At 45.2% G+C, this 25,763-nt stretch overlaps 1 protein-coding gene across 2 annotated transcripts in view; it reads left to right on the forward strand.

Moving 5' to 3' along the window:
• The window catches only part of LOC138515683 (GLIPR1-like protein 1), a 581,663-nt gene that overhangs the window by 363,165 nt on the left and 192,735 nt on the right, over positions 1-25,763 (forward strand). The window lies entirely within an intron of this gene.

Genomic DNA, 25,763 nt, shown 5'->3' on the forward strand with positions numbered 1-25,763 from the left:
TGAAAGGGAGATGTTGTGATGGTTGTGTCAGGGTGTGAAAGGGAGATGTTATAATGTAGTCTTGTCTTATGTCACTGGCCTGCTCTACAGTTATTTCTTGTCTCCTGTCTACTGTAAATACCCTCAAGAGAAACTGGACGATGTACATTTGTATATATGTAAATAAAGCTGCCTGGATCAAACACCATGACTCCACAGCAGGTCTGTGTCTCGAGTCCTAGCTTTATTACTCCAACAAATATACCTTATAACAGTATACCACTCCTATAAGTTATTATTAAGAACGTCTACTCAAGAAAGAACCCATTCCTGGAGCGATCAAGTCACTTTGTTTTAACATTCGAGCTCCAAGCTGAAGCTCCTAGAACCCCTACCTGCCGTCTTAACCTCATGGTCCTCAAACATCCAGACATTATAGAACACCTGGGAAAAGACACACAACATTTCTGGCAGATAAAAGAACGAGACAAATACACTGCATGGACTGTGCATATCTTGCTGGGTTCCCAAACGCAAATCATGGGCGAACTGCGAGGCTATTGGCTGACCTACGTGTTGCTGAACAGATACATAAAGCCACGTGCTGCCCTGAGGCCTGTGCATAGATGATTAAATTGCACTCGGACATCACACATATAGCCACTGCACAAGCACAGAAAGCATTTACCAGGTGGACTGAATCTGTCTATGCAGAGGAGGATAGGCCCTCCCACATGCTTGCACCCACTCTTAAGAGCAAAGAGATCACCCAAATCATACATTCTTTTCGAGACAAAGGCAGCATTCCACTCTTTGGGGACGCGATCAAGACATTAACCGTAGGTTTGCCGAATATTAGAGAGATACGAGGCTAGTGCATGACTTGTTATGATCTATATGACTCCCCAGAATCTTGCCTGCAGGCCTGGAGGCTCTAAGTGCTACTATAGCGGAAGACGAGTTGGCTAAAGCCATTGCCTGCCTGGCTGCTGGGGTAAGGCCGCAGGCCCTGACCGTCTGCCGCTAGAACTTTACAAACTGCTTGCGGATACAATAGCCCCAATTTTGGAGCAATAGAAGCCACTCACCTCCTGGACTCTATGATGCTGCCAAACATTGTGGTGTTCCATAAGAAAGGTTGCGGTCCGATGGAATGCCACTCACATCGTCATATCTCCTTAATATATTTCGATCCCCCCCCTTGTGCATAGAGACTAAACCGGCTTAATCATAGGCTGGCACTCCACAGACAAGTACAACGCTTACTACACTTACAGGCGTTGCTGATCCCGAAGATGTGCTTCAACCCCTAGATGCCGAAAAGGCATTTGACAAGGGACTACATGTTAGCGGTACTGGGTCAGTTCGGCTTCAGCGGCTGGATTATGCAATTTATCAAATTGCTCTATATATCTATTTATTGGGTATTTATAATGCACCTATACAGCAAAAGTGTTTCAAGGCAAAACAAGACAACAAGGTGGGAGGCAGAGATGAAGAAAAACAAAAGCAGTACTAGGCCTTGTGTCATTCGGATCATGCAAGTGCAGTAACAAGAAGAGCGGGGGGAGAAGGGAAGGCGGTAAGTGCCGGTCAGGGTAGAAAAAGGCCCATAGGGTAGGTGAGTGCTAAGGAAATGCACAGAGTGCAAGGGAAAGAAAGTCTACGTGCTTAGTGCAGGGAACGGGGCTGGTAGGTCTCGATGGGGTACAAGCCCAGCAAGACACGTGTGGGGGGGGGGGCAGGAAGGGCAAGTGTAGGTTAGGAAGGGGGTCAGGGGAGACCACGTGCAGGGGTAGACTGGTCTAGGAGAGCCTGGTGCCCTTTAGCATCAGAAAGGAGCCAAGCAGCCAGCCAAAAAAGAGCAGAGGGGGAGTGTTAGACAGAATCCTGTGCAGTGCCCTTAGGGACACACAATTAAGACTACAGGTGGCAATACAAGTTTTACCTTTGGTACAAGCCTGTACTACTATGCTAAAGTGGTAACAGTAGCGGAGCAGTCAGGCCCATCTCAAGAGTATATGAGCAGTAGCAGAGATTACACAAAGGGACCTTAATTACTGTGACTCAAGCAAACACTGACTCAAGGTTTCAGGTAAAAAATATAAGTACATTTATTTTTTAAACCATCTGTTATAAACACAACACTTCTATTAATTCAAAACCACACGTAAAATACACTATAACCAACCAATTCACTTTGGTACACTGTAACTCAAGGTAAGTACCGGTATCTAGTTATATTTTCGAATGTAATAATTTCGAAAGTCAAAATGTCGAAAATGTTTATGTCGAATAAATAATAAATCGAAATTATTCGAAATACAAGGTAAGTGGTATATTACATATTTTATTAAATAGTAACAGTGGTAAATAGTAACAGTGGTATATTATTTTTTTTTTTAAAATAGTAACAGTAGTATATACAAGGTAAGTTGTTTATTAAATATTTTATTAAATTGTAACAGTGTTAAATGAAATATTTTATTAAATAACAGTAGTATAAGTGAGATGTAAATGAGTTTTAACTGCTATTTATTATTACCACTAGATGGTGCCATTGTATAACAAAACATATTTTAACATAATATTGTAAGTTCTTAAATTCTTTACGTAACTGTACGTATGCGCTACGTCTACGTAAGCGCCATTTTTTAAGTCCATTAGTTCCGCTCTTTCCTTCCGGTTGGGTGTACTTGTTGCTGTTTCCTGGATTTTTTATTTTTGGATCATTTTTGTATTTCCATCGTGGGATTCCTGGAATGGACGGATTGTTTTTTCCTATGGACTTTTTTTTTATTGTCGGATTCATGGAACAGACTATGGTTTTTTTACTTGGATTTTTGGCTTTTCAACATCTGGATTTTACTTTTCGACCATGGATTGGATTATGGATTGTGATTTTTTTTTTTGACTGGATTTCATTTTTCGATCATGCATTGGATTATGGATTATGATTTTCTTTGGCTGGATCGCACTATAGGTTTTTAATTGGACCGCCCATTGGATTATGTTTACTTTTGTTTGGGACTGATTGGCATCGTTGGGTACGTTCGATTTTCCATGGAGGATCGAGGATTTGCCAAACTGTGAGTACGTTAACATTTTAAATTATAAGCAATTGATTCTAAATAGTTGTATGTTTCTTCTGTTTCAAACTGTTTTACTATATTTTGAATCCTTTGTTCATAGTCGCGATATTTTTTTTTTCAATTGTGTGTTTTCAAGGGAAATGCTCTGGGATAATTTAAATTCCTGTGCAGATTGTTCTGATATTAAGTCTTTCATGAAATGCCACAATGTTGGGTTATTGGTATTAAAGTTTTTGTAAACCCTGTTGTGCCACCCTTCTAACATATTGTTGGTTTTTGCCCTTTCTTCAATCACTGTATTGTAGCAGTTCCACCATGATACCTGATATTTAGGTCTCCTTCTTGTTCCATTTCACGTTCATTGTCCTAACCATGTGCTTTCCATGTAATTCATTAGATCTGTGGTCTGTTCCTCATTGTTTTTGAAGTAATCTGTGTCCATCAAATGTTCGTAAAATGTAATTACTTTGTCTTCTTTTCCAAAGGCCAAAGCGAACCATTTTTTTACATTATGTTGGAAAGTGCTATCTTCGATGTATTTGGTGTGGAGCCCTAGTTTATGCAGTTTCACCCATATTGCTTGGGTAAAATGGAAAAAACATCCTTGTATACTGGTTTCTTTATATATTCCGATGAATGCCTTGATTTGTGCCAGTTCGTAGTCCATTATGATAGTGGTAGGTTTTTTCTCATTTCCTCTTTCATTTTCTCAAACACTATTTTGTACATTTCCTCAGTTTTTTTCAAAACAAAGATTAGTGGAATCAGATGGTTATTAATCGAACCATGTACGCTATAAAATTGCTGGAACGGTTGTGGGCACGATTTGAATGTGGCGTCGCTTTGCCAAATGTCACACTTACCAAGATGCCTTAAATTAAGGTTTGTTGTGAACATTATAACTTTTTCATCCTTTACTTGTATTGTTGTGTAATGAAAATGTTCTCCTTTTTCTGTTTTTTTAAATATTTCCGGTATATTTCCGGTATGCTTATTTCTTCGTATTTTCTGGGTGCTGGCGGTAGATTTTCTTTTTGTTGTTTTGTTTTATTTATTGTACGCTGTATATGTTTTTCCGCTGGCATTTGTGCCGATACGTGCAATGGAATTTTGTTGCACGTTCATGCTATCACAGACCCGCTGGCCTCAGTCGGGTTTTCCATTGCTTTTCTTTTCAGTTCATTCATTGTTTTTTTAACCACTATAGTGGTTCTGTCAGGTAGATGTTTGTGTTCCCCCTTTATTTGTACCATTGTATTTTCCGTTATCACTCTCCTTGTACACTTTGATTTTGTATATTCTGTGCACTTCCAATATGTTCTTTCGTTTTTTTTTGGATTCTTTATTGTATACGTATCCCTCATGAATCAGCTGATCTCCTCCTTTCTGAGACATCACATATTCCACTTTCTCGCTCATCTTATATCTGAAATAACGAAAACAACGTTTCACTATTTTTGTTATATATTATGTATAGATTAATCTTCTTATAGCCTATAATAATTTCTATATTTTTATGTAATATTACCTGTATTTACGTCAAGTAGCTGCAGTGTACTTTTTTCCATTTGCTCTGACCTCAGGTTCTGTCAGGTAATGTCAGTTTGTCGCAACTGTCATCTGTTTGCCAGCGTTCATTTAAGGTTCTTTACTCTTGGCTATCACTCATTCGTTTAACCCTTAGTAATCGTACTTTATGTGCTTTTCGTCATTCATAATGTTTAATATATGCCTAATTTCTGCGGAAGGTGAGAGGGTTCCATGGGGGGTTGTGGGGGGGTTAACTTTTTTTGGACAAGTACCATTGATATTTTGGCATTGCGTTATGAAAATGTTCTTTCTAAAAAATGTTTTCAAGCAAATGACCATGGCCATTTTAAGTATGTAATTTCGACATATTTACATTCGACATATTTTTTTCGACATTATTGTTTTTCGGTAATATTTTTACGATAATGTCACTATAAACCATAAGTACCCCATGTTTTAACAAACCAGTGTTATGAAACAAAAGACGTTACCGGGGATACACTTGCGATCACTTTTTGACAGTAATGACAGTTCGGTCTTACTAAAGAAACGCGTATCCGCGGCTAGAAATGTTACCGGGGCAAAAACACACTTAGAACCTGAGTTAAGAGTTGGGGGCAAAAATCATAGGCAATACTTTTGTCAAGGCAGACAGAATTAGAGAACACTATTTGACGGAATTCAAGAGTCAGTTAGGCCGTAGCCAGTGTCAAGTGGAACCTGGTTCCTATTGTCGAGGATCACACAGTCAGACAGTTCAAGATTCACCGTTGCTAGGAAAACTTAGATATTGTCAACAGATGAAGCAAAAGTTATAAGAAGGAGGGAAAACAAGGGCAAGCCTTGGAGGCGAAGAAAATGGGTTCACCCTGATTCCTCAAGCAGAACATAGTACCTTATTCAATGAAGAAGCTGGTGCCACTGCAGTTGTTCCTGTTGGTTTCCTGCAGACCCACGGTTCCTAGAGCTTCGGTGTGAAGGAGGACGTCTGGAGGGGTCTGCACCACACAGGGATGAAGCCGGCAGCAGCAGCAGTGAATAAAAGGTGCGCTCCTTAAAAACAGGAAAGGCTCTTTAGATGGCTATCCGGACCACTACAGCAGTGTGCAGCGATTTCGACCAAGAAGAGGATCCTCTGGCTGTGGAAGATGAGCTGGTTATCCCCACCAGGCTCAAGGGAAGAAGACTCCGGACCGGATCTTCTCTGGTCGGCGAGGGGTAGATAGCTCAGGACTGCAGCAGGGCTTCACCGGGACGGGGTAGTTGCAGCAGCCGTCTTTTTCTCCGCTTCTCTTCAGTTCCTTGTAGTTCCAGTGGCGACTCTGACTTCTAGCCCAAGAGACCTGCCATTTATGCGAAAATCCCCCATTGACACAGCCTGGCTGTCAATCACGCAGCAGGGGGGTTGTCAAAGCCCGGACAACCACCTTAGCCAATCATGGCAAATTGCGACTTGGGTTTCCTAGGATACCCTGCGCAGGGGGTGACTACACCCCTCCTTCATATTCAGCCCACCTAGACACCCAGGCGCCTGGAGGAGGGCTTCTTGGCAGAAGCCCGCCAAAAGGCAGTGAACAAAAGATGCAAACCTGGTTTGCCGGGCGAAGTAAAACACAAGAAGGACTTTAACAAAAAGAAATGGCGAATAAACCAGACCGGAGCCAAAAGATAAAGTATTTGGTCAAGTGGGTTTAAGTTCGAGGCTAATATAATAGCCTAAAACAATACCACGTTTATATAATATAATCGTGGTAGAAAATTTAGGGTAGATTCCACTGCCACCAGCCATGTCTAAATGTGCAAAGAGCAAAACAAAGCTCTAGGAGGTACAGATAAAAAGGGATACAGAGTAACCCTTTCCAGTGGATCTGTGGTTAAATGACTAAGTAAAGTTAATGGCAACTTTACCCTTTTCTGGGGGACTGCAGTCAGCCTCAGAAATGGAGTCTGTGGGAAGTCTAAAAGACAACCCTGTTACACTGCACTGAAGGTGCTGTGCAACACACAAAAGAAGGGGACTACTGAAGTGGGGTACACAATCACAAAACAGGTAAAAGACACATGGCAAAACACAGGTAAGAGTGGGGGAAAAGCTCACACTCTTACCAAGTGAAAAAAATGAACTCCAGAAATCCAGCAAAGCTGCTGGGGACTCACTAGGTGAGGGAAATTAGCCATAACATGAGAATTCTCCCTAACAGGGATCATTAGCAGGGGACGGGGGGAGGGAAGGAGGACAAGCAAAGGAGGGCCTTGAGAAGCTTCCAGAACTTAAGGAGATCCGTCTCAAGTCTGAGAGGGGCAGCAAGGCCATTCCAGAGGGAGGCTCCTGCAGAGGAGAGAGATCTACCCCCACTCTCTGCTTAGAGAAGCGTCTGATCCGCAGAGAGTTGGATGTATTTAGGAGGGAGGTATTTAGGGAGAGAGAGTTGGATGTAATAGGATCCCAGGCCCCAGAAAGCCTTGTGGATGATGCAGAGGTTCTTGAAATATATCCTCACAGCAACCGGGAGCCAATGGAGAGATTGTAGGGCTAGAGTGATGCAGTCCTTGTGCTTGAGGCCAAGGATAAATCTTGCAATCCTATTCTGGATTAGTTGAAGGGGCGAAGGGAGAAATTTGACAGACTGAGGAAGAGGTTGTTGTAGTAGTCCAGCCTTGAGAGGACCAGAGCTCTGGAGACATTGAGTTTCTGGGGGAAGTTGGGGAAAGGGAGAATGCCTCTGAAGCATGCCACTATGTCAATCCCCGGGTGGCTGTTGACACTAATGGTCGAACATCCAAGTCTTTTTCCCTACATACAGGCACACAACCGGAATGCCCACTTTCGCCCCCTTATTATATGCACTGGCAGTTGAACCGCTAGATGTAAAACAGAGAGAAGATCTCCAGTGGGCTGGAATTACCAGAGGCAATGAAGAGCACTGAGTCTCACTATATGCAGACAATGGGCCTCATTACGAGTCAGGCGGTAGTGGATACTGGGCACCGGTAAGGAGACCGGTGCCGGTAATCCCCTACTGCCCGATTCCGAGGTCCCCTAACGGGAATCACTAGGGACGTGTGGTTGGACCACACGTCCCTTATGGGTCCCGTTAGGGGACCAGGCCGCTAATTAATTAATTAATGAAATAGCGCCTTCCCTATTTCCATTGAGCCCTATGGTGGCTCAAATGGGAATGGGGAATGGTTGGTGCAATGAGGACTTACCGGTCCCACCACGGTCGGACTAGACCGGTAAGTCCCCATTGCACCAAACCAGACACGGTCACGGTATGGGAGGCAGCCATGGAGCTAATTGCTCCATAGCTACCACCATGGCTACCACCATACTCGTAATGAGGGCCAATATCGTATTATTTATTAGTCTCTGCTCTAGCTACCTCTCCCGCATACAGACGGTACTGCAGGAATTTGGCTTAATAGCCGGGTACATGGTGAACTGGGACAAATCAGAGGTTATGCCCCTGCAGTCGGATATCCCGTGGGTGACGCCATTTTGTCTCCAAATGCAACATATTAAATATCTGGGAATCCTGATTAGTACAACACTAAACAACCTAGTTACCCTGGACTATCCCCCGGTTCTGGCCCGCATCAAGTCGGATATGGCCAGGTGAGCCCCAGCCGCTCTCACTCTGCGGTAGAATGAATGCTATAAAAATTACCTAAATGCCGAAATCAACATACTTCGACCCCGACAGCTGCTATGTTCAAGGAGTTAGACACACTGATGTTGAAATTCATTTGGCGCGGCAAGAAAGTGCACCTTAACAAGTCAGTTCTCCAAGCACTTAAACTGGATGGGGGCCTAGCGCTCCCTCCTGGCAAACCTATTACATGGCCGCACAAATATGCTGGGCTAAATGCAGGCTGAACACAGAACACATATCGAGATGGCGCTCTACAGAGCTGACAGTGCTCCAGCCATATGACCCGGTAGAAATGTTGGCCATTCCCCGACAAGGTTATCCAAGGTCATTAGAAAAGCACCTGGTTATCGGATCTACTCTTGTTCAATGGCACATAATGCACTCTATGGCTGGTACTGATGTAAAAATAGCTCCACCGTGGAGCAATGTTAGAGCAGTCTTATCATACAGCTTACACCACATGTTACACGACAAACAGAATTCAGACTGTGTGGGTGTGGGCCTTTAGCTCCGCCCCTTTACCCAAATTAGGCCCACCTCTAAAATTAGTAAGTGCGCCTTTTATCCATAAAGCAAGTTTATTGTACAACGGCTGGGAGGGGGCTTAGATGACATCTAAGAGTCAAACTAAGCCTGGTCTCCCTGAACCACACAAAAAACACATATTATAAACAGTTTACAACAGTTAACACACTCCCCCAGATAGCGTTAGAAAGTTACCCCCCCAAACATGATTGGTTGCCCTGTACAGAGAAATCTAAAACTCACACAGTTCATTGGACAAAGACATTATAACACAATCCCCTAAAACCTATAATTAGAAGGTATGCATTTTCAACACACCCCTTCCCAAAAGCCTCTCCATATTTCGTGGAAGCCTTGCCCCTTAGTCACAAAATAACAGAATTACTATTGATGACACACACAGACCTACCCCAGAAATACCTAAGCACATGAAGATGAAAGAAAGACACGTAGATTCCCTTTGACCTATTTGTGTTTGCTAACCGAACTGCCCAGACCAGTCCGGTGTCTGAGTTTTATGACTTCTCCCTGGCTGACCATTTCCTATTCACATGAGTTCCGCCCACTCTCTGACAGCACAATCGTTCTCTTAAAATGTATTACTACTGGTCTCTACAAGACCCCCAGGAGAGCCGCTTGCTTCATACAACCCCAAGAATTCACAAGGTTCCTATCTCTTACAACAATGAGCTCTCCAGTTCACCAGAGATCATATCTTCCCGTGCCCTCCAGCACGTGAGCCATCTGTATGATGACAGTAACCACCCTGTTGACCAGCCTATGAAACATGTTCCCTGACTGCTGACAGGCCTTTGCAAACCTTTGCCACGGCACAGAGCAATCCGACCTCATATATTTCATATCTTTCACTACATTCGAAAAACACTTCCCATACATGTGTACCATTATTTGTGCATTTTATACCTATTATGATCTCCTTTCATGACCGCCATTCATACAGTTAAACTCCACGTGAACATATTGATCGCCTGCTTCACCTCAGTGCGAAGGGGCCCTCCGTGTGACAATGTTTCATTGTTATGTTTCTGCGTGCATGCAAATCTACAAATGTATCGCCGCTACATAAAATAACACAAGGTAACCTAAATGTAACACTTTTCCAATTTACCATAAATATTGTAATATTTGTAGCAATTTACAAAAGTGACAGAAATTTGATGATGATGTGTCCGCCCCCCAGTCAGTGGAATGGCGCTCGAAGTTCTAATTTTTCCAATTTCCCAACATTCCCCCCTTTAGTTAATCCATTAACTAACAAACCGATTTCCAAGTCATCACTCTCACTTTTTCTATGGAACAAATCTTTATAACCGTTTTTCCCATAATCCTCCACTAGACAACGCCAATTTGACTCATCATTAGTTCCACAGTCTACCCATCGTTCTACGCATTCACTCCAACCTGGGGAAGGACGAAACCCCCATTCAATCATTCCAAAAATCAGTTTTATTGCCCATGTGAAGATAATTGGTCCTATACCTAGCTTTAGATGGGTTTACAAGAAACATGACAGTACTCCTAGACATCTGAGTCGAGCAGCATCTGAGACATAACTGACAAGAGCAAAAAAGTGCTAGAGAAAAAATCAAAACAGGAGAAAGTACTTTTAGGATTATGTCCATCCATGATGGCATGATGGCATCCAAGAGAAAAGAGAGTTAAAAAAAGTATCATCAGTAATTCCCGCCTCCCTCTCCATGGCCCCCTTCAAAGTCTGCAGTTCAGTAATTGTTCGAGCCAAAGTTCCATTATCCGAAATTCACTTATTTTCTCCAAACTTTTCCACATGCCAAATTAGTTTGTGCCACCCCTTTCTTCAGAGAGTCCCTCAAGGTTAAGCTGCACTCTTTGCATACACGGAAGATCTTTGGGCTCTTCTCCAGTTGGGTTTGAACATTCTTCAGCAATCTGAAGGACAGAAGATGCTACAGATCGTCCCTGAAACTGCCCTGGAGCCCAGCATAGGGCTAGGTGCACCCGACAATGTGCATCTACCTCATCAGGAATAAATAATCTAGGAGCATCAGAGGCATGGGGCATGAGGGAGCAAATGTAACATGACACATTTACTCTCCCCCTTCCCACTCTCTTCATGTGCTGGTACCATATATTATCAGCTGCAAAACTGTATGCATCATTTACAATTTCTAAAGTCCCATCAGAATCGTCAGATCCAAAATCAATATCAAAACTTTGTTGCGTTTCCGATAGTGCTTCCATTGCACCCAAATGTCCCAATGTTTCCTTCCCATACACATTTTCTGTCTAACACATATGACCTAAAAAGAAAAAAGAAAAGAATTCTATAAATTGCTTAACAGTATGGAGGTAGCCGCAACCGGGTACCGGGTCTGGGGTCCCGGAATGGGGAAGTACCGGGCCATTCCAACCTTGGAGGGTCAGGTAATTCCCCCGGGAACCCGGACCCGGTACATTCCCATTTCCATTCGAGCCCCTATAGGGCTCAATGGGAATAGGGAGGATGCAAACAACGGTCCCGTTAATGACAGGCCCGTTGTTTGCATCCTGGTCTGCTTGCGGGACCCGCTAAGGATGCCTGGTAAAAGCAGGTGTCCTTAACGGGTCCCGCGAGGAGACCTCATAATGGGGCGGTAGAGGGATAACGGGGCCGGCATCCCTACCGGCCCCGTTATCCCTCTACCGCATACCTCGTAATGAGGCCCCATTGTCCTTTTACAACCAATTCCTACTAAAACAAGTCTACATTTTAGGACAATTTATAAAAAAGACAATGGGCCTCATTATAAGTTTTCCGGTCCGTTACCAGCGGTACCGGTAAGTGCGCTGGTACCGTTGTTACCGGAATGGCAAACTACGAGTTCTGCTCGTGGGTGCCTTCCTGCCCGCCAGGTCTGACCTGGCGGGCGTTCTGGCACCCGCGAGCAGAGCATGTTGGATACACCGGCACCATTCTGAATGGTGCCAGTGCATCCGACCTCCCTATTCCCATTGAGGCATATGGCTCAATGGGAATGGGGAGTTTTTTTTCCGGCGATCCCCAATGGGGGATTACCGGGTCCGGCGGTGCCGTAATAACCCAGTAATTGCCCATTCACAGGCGCCAGGAAAAAAAACGATACCGGTGGCAGCCGTGCCTGTTATACCGGCACATCTACCACCGGTATTGTAATGAGCCCTAATTTATTAAAACAATTCTCAGGTTTTCGTACACTCTCCTCCCCCCTGTCAGCTGGAACCAACCGTGATTCCTTACTGTCCACTTAACTTAATTATTAGTTGACTCCTGTTCCTCAGGCATCAGTGGTGGCGTAAAGGTGTCCCTCCGAACATTGTGGAGGTGCACCCAAGATTTTATTCCTTCCACTCTTGTAGCCGTAGGGGTGGAGAAGATGACCTTATAGGGTCAGTGGAATTGACGGTCGTTCCAGCGACAGACAAAAGTGCAACGCAGAACCTCTCCCCGGGGAGTAACAGTGGATGCTGGTGATTGTTTGGGCCGCGCCGCCTTCAATCTTGTTTTGCTGATGAGATGCAGTTACCTGTGAGGACACAATTCTGACACTCTTGGTTAAAGTCTTAAGATAGTCCCCAAATGAATTTCCCAGAATTTCTGCAGACTTAAGTGCATCAGTACCTATGCATGCAGGTGAGAGAGGTGCAAACATTCTATGACCCGTCACCACCTCACGGGGGCTAAGGTGGTGATCCTTTCCAGGCATATTCACAAACAAAACAGTGCCAGGGGAAGGTAGTAAAGCCACGACTTATTCAAATTAGAACACATTTTTGACAATTAAGTTTTGAACAAGCCATTCAGATGCTCCACAATACCAGTGGCCTGAGGGTGGTACACCAAGCACAACCTGTGCTGTATCCCCAAAAGTAAAGTAATTTCAGTTAATTTAAAGAAGTGAGTCCCATTATCAGACCTTTACACTTCAGAAACTCCCCACCGTGGAAATAACCTCCCTTACCAAGAATCTGGCCACCGACTTGGCATCAGGGTGCACGCAGGGTCCAGCCTCAAGCCATCGGGACAATGGACACACAACCGCAATGAAACAATGATAGGTGACGCACCTTTTTACCATATCCATGAAATCAACATTTAATTCCTTAAAAGGACCTGAAGGTCGTGGTATAAACCCTCTTACCACCCTCATAGTCATTCCTGGATTGAATTCCTTACAGAGTGTGCAATTACCAATAAACCTACTCACCTGCTCAGAGAGGTTGGGCACAAACCAATCCTCCTGAAGTTTCACTGCAATTTGTCACGAGGAGTATGTGTCGGGAAATGCAGTTGCTCCAAAGCTGTAAGAATACGGGCATCACTACCTTCCCTGTCAGGTCCTGCCTCTACAACAAATCTGTGGGCGAGAGCGCACACCCCCTCTGTTCGCCCAAAGCTCCTTTTCCTCCTGTGGCGCTTTTCCCTGCAGTTCAACAATTTGTAACAAGGGGACTGCAGTATACGGAAACGGCAGTTGTGCCTGTTGGGACATCATTTCAATGTTTGGGATATCTGGGACGGGCAAACTAAGCTGCAGCCTTTGCTGATCGGTCAGCGGCATTGTTTCCAAGTGCTACAAAATAAGTTTTGCTAGCATGCACAGTGCATTTAACAACCCCTACCTCCACAGGCAATGTTAACGCGTCAAGTAATCGTTAAAGCAGCGTAGCATGCTGGACAGGGGTCCCATCAGATCTTCTAAACCCTCTTATCTGCCATCTAGATAACCCAGAATGTATTGTTCTGGTAACATATACAGAGAAGGAGTAGATAGCGACAGCCTTTCCCTTACTAATTTCCAGTGTCTTAATAAGCACCATCAACTCGGCTGCTTGCGCAGAGTAATGTGATGGCAATCGCTTCTCCACCTCCACCTGGTACTCACCACCCACAAAACTTACACTACTGCTCCTGTGCGTCTCTCACCAGTGGCCTGATCAATCATTGATGATCCATCAACAAAATGTGTTCCTCCTGTCTCCGAAGCATCTTCTTTAACACTTGTAAGTTTTCCCTCATAGGACACATAATCATGATTATCATCACCAGGCTGCACTGGTACAGTCAAAAAAGTCACTGTGTTATGAGACACTGTGTTACGAGATACCTCACTGGTCGTACGGAAGCATTTGAAACATAATCTTGTACCCAGAAACTCTCTGAGTAGTCAAAGTTGTTTTTGACTTATCCAAAATTGCAAAGACTGCATGCTCCATATAAAGTGTCGCTGAGCAACCCATAGTAATGGCTGAGGACTTTCGTATTGCAAAGGCAGCTGGCGCAAGAGATTGCTCACACGAAAACTGTCACCGTATAACTGAGTCTAACAACCCACTATAATAGGCCAAGGGTTTGTGACCTAATGAGGTTTTCTGTGTTAGGACCGCTGTCATTACCTTCCTATCTGTATGTGAAAAAAGATAAAATGGGTTTTGGTAATCTGGTGTTGCCAAAACTGGAGCATTACTGATTGCAGTCTTGGGCACCTGAAAATAAGTTCTCATTTCATCTGACCACTCAATCAGAATCTTCTCCTTCTGTGCTTCCTTGAGAGTTTGCAGCAGAGGCCTCGTGTAGCTAGAGTAGTGAAATATTGAAGACTACATTAGTTACAGAGCCCCAAAACTGCTGCATCTGTTTTACTGTAGTTAGTTGAAGGGTGTTCTGAACTGTGGTGGCCCTCTCAGGCATTAGCCTTCTCCCTGCGAATGATAGTACATGTCCCAAATACACTACTTCTGTTTGACTATATTGTAGTTTGTTTATGTCCACTTTGTACCCCTTTGCCGTGAGCACTACAAACAAGTAAATCGTCCACGTACTGAAGTACAGTACTGGACATTTGTTCCTCAAATCCATCTGAACTTTGTTAAAAACACTTGGAGATTCACAGTACCCCTGGGCTAACCTTGTGTGTGCAAATCTCTGTCCACTATACTTAAAATGCTGTGAGGTACTGGGAATTGGGGTGCAAAGGAACCAAGAAAAAAGCATTTTTTAAATGAATAACTGTGAAGTGGGTTGACCCAGTAGGGATGTTACATAGAATGGTAGCAGGATTTGGTGCCACTGGAAATTCTGCTTCAACTATGTTGTTCAAATGCCATAAATCCTGTACCATCCTCCAACTAGACCCCTTTTCCTTCTTCACAGGGTAAATGGCCATGTCATATGGGGTCAGGAAGGTTGTATAATGCCATGCTTCAACAATGCCATAATGGTCTCAAAAATCCCTTCATCTGCCTCCTTAGACATGGGGTATTTCCTAACTCTTGGTAAAATTGTTCCTTGTTTTAATTTTATTTCTACTGCCCCTACACTTTTCAGGAATTGCTGGTCCATAAGTGGTTCGGCACTTTGTCCAAATGCTCCTGTGTGGCGATGTTTTTCTCACGATTAATATAGTCTGTGTTACCTCCCTTTGCTCCATCATTACCTGACAAGGCACCCCAATCTCAAAAACCATTTCACCTGCGTCTTCCACATTCTTGAACAATTGCTCATCGGACATGTCTCTTAACGATGAGGTTGTATCAATACACAGCACTGTGCGCCACTCACCTCCTTCCTCATCGGTGCCTGAAAGAACCACCCGGTCCTTTTTTCACAACCACAGCTTCTAAAATAATGGTAACGATAGTCCCTGGCGTTATCTCCTGACACTCAGCAGACCAGAACAAAAAATCTAGGGGTATCCGCCATGTCCGATCTCTAATTCCAGGTACCCAACTCAACACTATCATTACCCCATACAAGAAGAATGCAGAATGCACTGGCACCACCCTAATCGCGCTGTCGCTGCAGTATGTGGGGAAAAGTGCTGCTTCTCATAATGAGTAAAATCCTGGAGTTGAGCATACTATGCTGTTATTTGAAGACGTGATTGACATATTGAGCTTGTTCAGGAGGCCTCTTCCCAAAAGGTTCACTGGAGTATCTTTCTAGTATAACAAGGGAGCAGATAAAGTTTGATTACCTACCTTGATACACAAATCTTCAGTGTATGGAACCCATAGGACAGCCCCAGAAAATCCCTGCATGTCCATTGCTTTGCCTAATAGGGGAAATCCACCTTCTTTAATACAGGATTTTGTGGCCCCTGTGTCGATCATGAAAAACAATGTCTGTTTACCTACATTTACACCTATCCGGGTCTCCTCTTCGGGATCTGGAGTAACCGATAGAATTGGACACGTCAGAGATACCTGTGGGCTGGCCTACTCCTGATACATTTGAGCACCAGGATATGAAAAGGGTTTCCTCTGGGTACACTGGGTGCATCCTATCGCCAACATTCCACTGAATATCAATAAAGACCCTATCAAGCTAGTCGATAACACCACAATGAAGCAAGCAATCAACCAGATTGCACCACTATAACTACGAAAAGCTAAACCTACCTCCCATCTAAACAAATGGTTTACTCCTGATCTAAAAATACTCTGTAATGAAAAAAGGGCAGCTGAAAATATTTGGAGAATAAATCCCTCCCTCGCAAATAAGGAAACTATATGACTTTTTTTTATATGACTGTATCTGCTTACAAAACAGCCATCACTAGGACTAAAAAGGAAATCTATAATGAAAGAATCCAAAATGCCAAATCAAGCACCAAGGAACTCTTTACAATCCTGAGGGAACTTGAGTGTCCTGCAGCTATCATCGACGCATGTTCCAAAAATGAGACCTTGTGCGCTAACATCCAGAAGGCTCTTTCAGACCAAATAGCGCTCATACAATCAAAAATCAACACCAAAAAAAAACAACCTACCACCAAACTCGCACTCCTCTAAAGGAACCAGTCTCAAAATCCCACCAAGTACCATCTTACAATTCTCCCAAGTCTCCATCAAAAATGTGTAAAATATTATTCGAAGGGATTGTGTCCTCTGACGTATTCCTTATCTTTGATAGATTTTTTTCAGTAGAGGGCGCTGCGTGTCGACGTCCCTCGAGCCGATGTCCCTCAACAGCCTCTGTATGGACGCCGACGTCATCACGTATATAAATAGACTTGCGCAGCGTCTGTTGCTCAGTTCCGTTTTTCCGCGCTTCGTGGGGCCTCGGAATATCGTTGCTCAGTTCTTCAGTCAAATATATCATTATTCCTCGTGAATACCGACTCGTACTCGATGGCTTCCTCACCCGAACCGACGACTCCACGGTCCGGCTTCAAAAAATGTCGAGACTGTGGAAAGAAAATGTCGTTGACGGATCCTCACAGGATCTGTTTATGGTGCCTGGGAATCAAGCACCATTGTTCGGAGTGCGAGGACTGCATGTCCATGACGGCGAAAGCCTTGAAGGAGCGTAAGGGGAAGCTTGAGAGAGGTAAGGCAGTTAAAACTTCTTCGAAAGTTTCCTCGGCGGAGTCGAGACATTCGTCTCCTCGCCATCACAAAAGACATTCTCATTCTAGGTCTCGAAACAGTTCCCATCACTCTTCGAGATCTAAGCATTCAAAAAAGAGACGTCGAAGATCCCCTTCCTCGTCTTCGTCTTCTTCCGTTCCGTTTCCCCAAAAACGGTCTCCTGCCCCACAAAACATAGCTCTCAGGCTGAGTGGGAGGAATTCAGGAAAAAGATGCTAAGCGTCTTCGAGAAAGCGGCCTCGTCCCCCTGGAAGACTGCCGAGGGTGATACCCTGGGTGAAAAACCCGAAAAAACAAAAAGCCACGAGTCACAGCACCCGCCAAAAGAAGCCACTCGAGAGCGTCACAAACCCTCGAGTAAAGGCAAAGTTGCGTCTTCGACGCCGTCGTCAAGGATCCCTTCGACACATAGATCGTCAACGCCGTTATAGAAGGGTTCTTTGACGCACAGGTCAGTCGAGTCGACGCTGTCTTCGACGCCGACGTCGACGCCGAGAAAGGATAAACCCACAGCCACCTCACAGCCAGTGGCCATACCCAGAGCCTCGAGCACGAGAATGTTGTTGACAACCTCGAGTAGAATCCCGATACTCTTGAGTTCATCGAGGCCTCTACCACCTTTCTCGACGCCTTTTTCGTTGGCTTCGAAGCCTTTAACGTCCGCGTCGACTATGTCGACATTTTCTCAGCCAATCATGATGAATTTGGCTCCTTCTGCTCTGGAAATGGGATTTATACCATTTTCAAGACCTGATCACTCCAGAGTCTTATCTTCTATTTATGAAGAAGGGGAGGATTCGGATCAGGAAAGACCTTTTGAGTTGCAGGGATCTGCAACTCCTACACCAGAGGAATTTACCTCTGAGGAAGGTAGGTTGACAGACCTCCATGAATCCCTACAGGAAGCAAGTGGGTTGGACACGTCCCCAGAAGTGGAATTTGCCACACCAGACCCAGGGGAACATGCTGAAACCCCTTATAGAACCTTGATGGCAAGGATAATAGAGTTTATGGGGTGGGCCACACCCTCACCTGCTTTTCAGCAAGACGACCTCACAGACATCTTGGTCAAAGGTCCACAGGAGGATCCTGTGGTGCCATTTCATGCGGCATTACAAAGGAGAATATTGGCAAACTGGGAAACACCTGAGGTAATCCCGGCGGTTAACAAAAAATGATTAGCTAAATATAGGGTGTTTTCTGCTGACCCTGAGTATTTATCCAAACACCCAACTCCGGAGAGTCTGGTTGTTCAGGCAGCTACTTCAGCAGGTAGTAAATCGGCTTACCCTACTGTTCCACAGGATAGGGATGATAAGAGATATGACTCTACGGCCGAAAAAGTATTTTCCGCATGTAGCATGGCGTTGAAATCCATCAATGCTACTTGTACGTTCGCAAGGTTCAGCCACATACTTTGGGAGTGTGCTTCATCAGCGGCTGACTGCCTCCCGGAGGGAGAAGTTAAGGGAAGCGTTCCTAAACATCATCAAGGATGGTAAAGACGCTATGTGCGAATTCCTTCAAACTGGCATCGATTCTGCTGACAGCATCAGCAGGGCCATGGCGGCAAGTACAACAACCTGGAGATTTGCTTGGTTGCGAAAGTCTGGTTTTGCTCTAGATGTGCAAAGCAGACTCTTGAATATGCCCTTTGACGACTCTTCTTTGTTTGGGAAGAAGGCGGATGACAGTTTAGAAAAACTACAAACATCAAAGGCAGCAGCAAAATCCCTAGGAGCTGCAATCCGTCAGACACCATATCGCCCCTCAGGAACCTCTTGGAGAGGTAATCACTTCTATTCCGCATTCGGAAAAGGCAGAGGACAGCCAGTTCAAAGGGGTCTGAAAAAATTCACCCGAGGTGGACGGGGTAAAAATACAAAAGCCGCAGCAGCAGCAGGTGCCTCTTTACCCTCGGCATCTGCATCAGCCGCCTCCAAACCGCTCTGAGGACTCTCCTCACAAGACACCAGTAGGGGGCAGGTTAACTCAACATCTGACGGAATGGCAGGCTATTATGTCAGATGCTTGGGCATTGGAGACAGTTGCCCAAGGTTACTGCCTGCCTTTTCTACGCATCCCTCAGAGTCATCCACCGGGGAACAGCTCTCTGAAAGTTCCAGATCCGCTCCTCTTGCAGGAAATTGTAGACCTGCTAGAGAAAGGTGCCATAGAACCGGTACCTGTAGCGGAGAGGAACAAGGGCTGGTACTCCCCCTACTTTCTCATACCAAAGAAAGACGGAGGACTGAGACCTATCTTAGACTTACGAGAATTGAACAAGTTCCTCAGGAAGGACAAGTTCAAGATGGTAACTCTCTCTCAGATCCTACAGGCCCTCCAGCTCCAGGACTGGCTGGTATCTCTGGACCTCCAGGATGCTTATTTCCATGTGCCAATCCATCTCAAACACAGGAAATACCTGAGGTTCGCAATTGGCGACTCTCATTATCAATTTCGAGTTCTACCATTTGGGCTGACCTACGCCCCGAGGGTCTTCACCAAGCTAATGTCAGTAGTAGCTGCAAGTCTAAGGAGGGAAGGGATGCACGTCTACCCCTACCTGGACGATTGGCTGATCAGAGCTGTATCTTTGGAACAAGCTCAGATCCAGCTAGATTATGTCTGCCACTTCCTTCACAAACTGGGCTTCTCCCTCAATTTAAAGAAGTCACAGATGATACCATCACAGAGACTCCAGTTCATTGGAGCGGTCCTGGACACGTCCCTTGGAAAAGCCTCGCCACCAGAGGTGAGGGCTCAAGATATTCTGCAGATGGTCACCAAGTTTCAAAATGCCCAACGTCTCCCAGCCTTCAACATTTTGAGGTTGCTAGGCCTCATGGCATCCTGCATCTTCCTTGTGCCAGAGGCTCGCCTGAGAATGAGATCTCTTCAGTGGGCACTGAGAACTCATTGGTCGCAATTCTCAGGGAGAATGACAGACCTCCTTCAGATTCCGGACAAGGTGGCTCGAGACCTTCAGTGGTGGGCCTGCCAGAAAAACATCTTGAAGGGGGAACTGTTTTGGCAACCATGTTCGGAGATAACAGTAGTCACAGATGGCTCACTCACGGGGTGGGGAGCCCGAACCAACGACTTGACCATCAGCGGTCGTTGGTCTCCATCGCAGTCTAGACTACATATCAACCTGTTAGAGCTGAGAGCAATCAGACTAGCGCTGAAAGCTTTTCTGCCATCTGTACAGGGGAAAAATGTCCTGATAATGACGGACAACACAGTGGCCATGCACTACCTCAACAAAAGAGGAGGCGTAGGATCACTGCCACTGGGCAGAGAGGCAATGCAGCTCTGGTTTTGGGCAATTCAAGAAGGAATCTTTCTATAGGCAGTTCACCTAGCCGGAGAGAAGAACTTGACGGCGGACGCTCTGAGCGGGCAGAGCACAGTCTCCCACGAGTGGGAACTAGCTCAGGAAGTCCTTCAGGAGACCTTCGCCCTTTGGGGAACCCCTCAAGTGGATCTGTTTGCCACCAGTACCAACAGAAAGAGCGATATGTTTTGTTCAAGGGAATTTCCCCCGAGGGGAGCGTTCGTAGTGGACTGGGAGTTTCCAGTCCTGTACCCGTTTCCACCAGTCCCTGTCATTCCTTAAATGATCAGGAGGTTGAGAAGATTCCAGAGAACCATGATCCTAATTGCCCCAGACTGGGCCAGGAGAACGTGGTACCCGGACCTTCTGGACATGTCCATCTGCCCTCCAATTCGTCTTCCACTCAAGGAGAATCTTCTCTCACAGAAGGGAGGCCAGGTTCTCCATCCAGACATCAGAACCCTCAACCTTCATGCCTGGCTTCTGAAAGGTTGAGATACAAGGATTGGGACCTCCCTGATGACGTCATGGAAGTGTTGCTTTCAGCCAGAAGGCCAGCAACAAAGTCTTTATACCACTGACGTTGGAACAAATTTTTCAGCTGGTGTAGAGAAGAGAATATCGACCCCTTTTCATGTGGTACACCAACGGTGTTATCCTTTCTACTCTACTTTGCAAATTCAGGCCATCAAGTTGGCACTATCAAGGGCTATCTCGCAGCGCTATCGATCTTCAAGCGCACTGTACAGGAGCCTTTGTATTTCAAATTACCCTTAGTAATACAATTTCTAAAGGGATTAACTAATGTCTACCCTCCAAGACCTTTCCAGGTTCCTTCATGGGACTTAAATTTAGGACTTAAATTTAGTCTTAAATTTCCTGATGGGTACTCCTTTCGAACCACTCCACTATTGTCCGCTAAGATTTCTCACCCTTAAAACTGTCTTATTAGTGGCTTTAACATCTGCTAGAAGGGTGAGCGAATTACAAGCTCTATCTTGTAAACCCCCTCATACAATTTTTCATAAAGACAAAGTTGTCCTACATGTGAAGCCTAATTTCCTCCCAAAGGTGGTTTCTGAATTCCACATCACTCAGAAAATTACTATCCGCCTGATCCATCCGGGAAAAGAGGAAGAAAGGCTACATAGGCTGGACCCAAAGCGGGCTTTAAGCTTTTACATCAGCAGACTTGCTATGATTAGGCAAGCAGACCAACTGTTCGTAGGTTACTCAGGGCACAAATTAGGACTACCGATAACAAAACAAACCATTTCCAGATGGATTATTTTGGCCATCCTGGAATGTTACAAACTAGCAGGGAAAGAGCCTCCTCAAAATCTTAGGGCTCATTCAACCAGGGGTATCTCAGCCTCCTCGGCCCTCCAAAGTGGGGTTCCGTTTCGAGACATATGTAAGGCTACCACATGGTCGTCCGCACATACTTTCACAAGATTTTATAACCTGGATTCCACCTCCAGTCAAGAGACTAGGTTTGGCAAAGCCGTATTACATTCGGTTCATTCCTAAAAGGAAACATGGCGTTTTACTCCCACCTCCAATTACACACCACTGCTATGGGAGTCTTTCAAAGATAAGGAATATGTCGGAGGGAAAAATCCCTTCGAAGAACAAGTTACTTCTTACCTTGTAACGTTCTTTCGATGGGATGTTCCTCCGACGTATTCCTTATCGCCCCTCCCATCCATCCCCACAGTAATACTTCCCTTGTGGTTGCAGCGTATGCTCCTTCAAGGTCAATAACCAATTCATGTAAAACAACTGTTAACGTCAAAACGGAACTGAGCAACGGACGCTGCGCAAGTAAATTTATACACGTGATGATCGGCGCCGATACAGAGGCCGTCGAGCGACATCGGTTCGAGGGACGTTGATGCGCAGCGCCCTCTACTGAAAAAAAAATTCCGAGGCCAGCAAGCTGGGAGATGATCTATCAAAGATAAGGAATACATCGGAGGAACATCCCATCGAAAGAATATTACAAGGTAAGAAGTAACTTGTTCTCCTAGGAATCAAACCTTCTAACTGTCAGGGTGACATATGCCCAGCAGCGATCATCAAGGACAGTGCAAGAGAATTAGCCCCATTTATCACTACCCTGATAAATGCATCATTCAAAAACTGCTCAGTACCCGACAACCTCAAGGAAGCGTGGGTCATGCCACTTTTTAAAAAGCCTAATCTAGAACCCAATGTGCTCACAAATTATAGGTCCATCACCACGGTCCCGTTTCTCTTAAACATCCTGGACCGTGCAGTCTATATACAAATTCAAAGACACCTTGAAGACAATAACTTATTAGGCCTTTGGCAGTCCGGATTTAGACCTAGGCATGGCACCGAGACGGTGCTGCTAGATCTCAAGATCCAGATGGATGAGCTCAAAGACAGAGGCAAGCTTGCCATTCTCCTGCTTTTGGAGCATTCAGCTGCCTTCGACTTGGTAGACCATGAAATCCTGACCCAACACCTAACCTCAGCAGCCGTCTTCTCATCAAACGCAGCCAGTTGGATCAAATCCTTCCTCGCAAATAGAACCACAAGGTTCTTCTCACCTATGGCCTCTGCACCACCAGTGCCCATCACCTGTGGAGTCCCTCAAGGTTCATGCGTATCGCCTACGCTATACAGTATATTCACAAACTCCTATTCGACAGCCACAACAATCTGGGCGTCACGTATACCAACTATGCAGATGACACCCAGGTCCTCGTCACACTCACTGGTTGTTACACTCAAGACACTTAACTGATCAATGACATCTACCTAGAGATCCAAGCCTGGATGGCCACTCATAGCCTTTGTTTAAACAATGATAAAACTGAACTACTTATCATTGGATCCCAATCTCGTTTAAACAAATTAGACGCATGCTATGAGTCCTTCAACATTGATGGGAATGTCATTAAAGTTTCAAGGGAAGTCAAAACACTGGGCATATACCTTGACTCCACTCTGACACTAAATAAACAAGTCAACTCCTTAGCCTCCTCCACAGCATACACCAATAAACTGATCAATGCGTGTAAGCCCTTCTTATCCACCACTAGCTGCATTACATTAGCAAGAGCACTCATTCTTTCTAAGCTTCACTATTGTAACACACTTTTCATCGGGACCTAAGTGCGGAATTTAAACAAACTCCAAGTTCTTCAAAACAATGCATTAAGATCGGCCCTAAATATCCCGCGCTCTAGTCACATCTCTTCCCTCCGATCAGTTGTCATCACCCATAAGTGCCTAGCCAACACGGCTCCCCTGCACTTGACAGCTAAATTCTCGAGACATCAGACCAATAGACCCACCAGAGCTAACTACCGCAACCAACTCACTATCCCCAAATTCAACCTAAAAACAGCAGGAGGTTCCAGATTCCCAGTGTTAACAGCAGAATGCTGGAACTCCCTCCCCTCTGACATTAGAGTAGAGCCCACTTTCTGGACCTTCAGAGCCAAAACCAAAGCCTGGCTCCTTAGCTCAAACGACTCCTGAGCATGACTCCATCCTGGAGAACGCACACACCTAGGTTGTGTGGCTCTACTGCCTTGTATCTGGAAATATAAATGTTCCACTTCCTTTGTAAATGTATGTATAAATGATACCTCGGGCCTGCTTACTCAATTGTTCGCTCAGCCGTTTGTGTGCTTTTGTGATCTTTTGCTCACTGCCTCTATCTATAAGGTGATTTGTAACACACCTCCAGTACCTTTTATATGTAAGGAAGGTGATCTGTAACACACCTCCTCTCTGCTTTGTGGGCTGTGTATTATATCTGTAACCATGTATCCTTGTAGCTAAGAAAAAGCGCCCAGATACCCTTGGGTGGGGTGCGCTATACAAGTAAATAAACTAAACTAAACTAAACTACACTTGCTCCAGTGTAATGGGTGACTGTCCGCTTCAGTACAGGATTCAACTCCTAAGCCTGTACTGGTGCCTGGGCTGACATGATCGGGGCGTGACTCAGTGTCATTCCAGTTCCCCAGTTCTGATCAACCTGTACATGCTGCAATGGCACAGAGTTCGGGGCACAGGGCGATATTTGGGTATTCATCTGGAGGGGGCCTGCCTTAAAATACTGTGGTTTACTTCACAATCCCATGCGCATGCCCTATTCTTCCACACACCCAACACTGCATTCCATACATTCCTCCATACCCCCTCCCATAGGCCCATTGAACCATTCCTCCAAATCTGCGGAATGAACCGACGCCTTGCAAAATCCTACCCTACCCCGTGGAAATCCTCTCATCGGTCTTGGTCCAGGTACATACACGTCCGTCCATGCTTGTCCCATTCAAGAGTCTATGTGTCTTTGTTGTCCCAACTGTCCATGCTATCCCTCTATGGTGCTGGTTATCATTGCCCCGTCTAAACAAATCTTCACTAGTTTTTTCAGGACCAGCTTGGCCTCAGCCTTTTGTGCCTTGTCCATACTCTCCTTTTCCTTTTGCCTCTTACAAAAATGCACAATGTGCGCCTGTATCTCCTGCCAACTCTTCGCCTCCATTCCTACGACATGGTCTAGTTCATGCTGTACTTCTTTAGGACGTCCCTTTTTGAACATGTGATAAAAACATAGCCACATTTTTGTCCCATCCTTCTCCCGTCTCTTTCCCACATCTTCTGAATCAACGCAATGTGGGCAGTGGGATCCACGTCCAACTTCATTGTTTTTGCCAAAATGGAATTTATGTCTGGCGTATCAGGATACATAATCCTCAGTGCTCTCCAAACTTGTGCCCTATAATTATTGAAAGCTGCTCCATCGTGGATATTCGTGTCTAATTGAATTCCCAGATACCCCGCTTTCTTCCACAACTCATCTGCCCATTTCCCCATCAAGGTTGTGAAAAGGTTTTGCATGTCCGCAATTGGCAACATGACACTGGAGGTTTGTTTTTCAAGGGCATAAATCCACGTCCTGTCCCTGCAGTGAGCAAAGGAAGCGTCTTCATTAAGTTATTCCAATCCACGTGTGACCATGGGACATAATACGCCAACCCCTGACCCTTCTGGAGTAGTGGGTATTGGGTCACATTTGCTTTTACTAGGCCTTCCCCTAGCTGTCCTCGCCTTCTCCCTATGGCCATGCGGGCTCCACGGCACGTCCGAAGACCCCATGGCATATTTTGTCCTAACTAGAGCTGGAGGCGTAGCAGCTGCTCCCTGTCCTCCCTGTTCATTGTCTGTCTCCAAATCATCCCCCTCTTCCTCCTCTGTCCCTTCTATCACAGC

This window comes from Ambystoma mexicanum, chromosome 6q (assembly GCF_040938575.1).
Source record: "Ambystoma mexicanum isolate Mex_15411 chromosome 6q, UKY_AmexF1_1, whole genome shotgun sequence".
NCBI lineage: Eukaryota > Metazoa > Chordata > Amphibia > Caudata > Ambystomatidae > Ambystoma > Ambystoma mexicanum.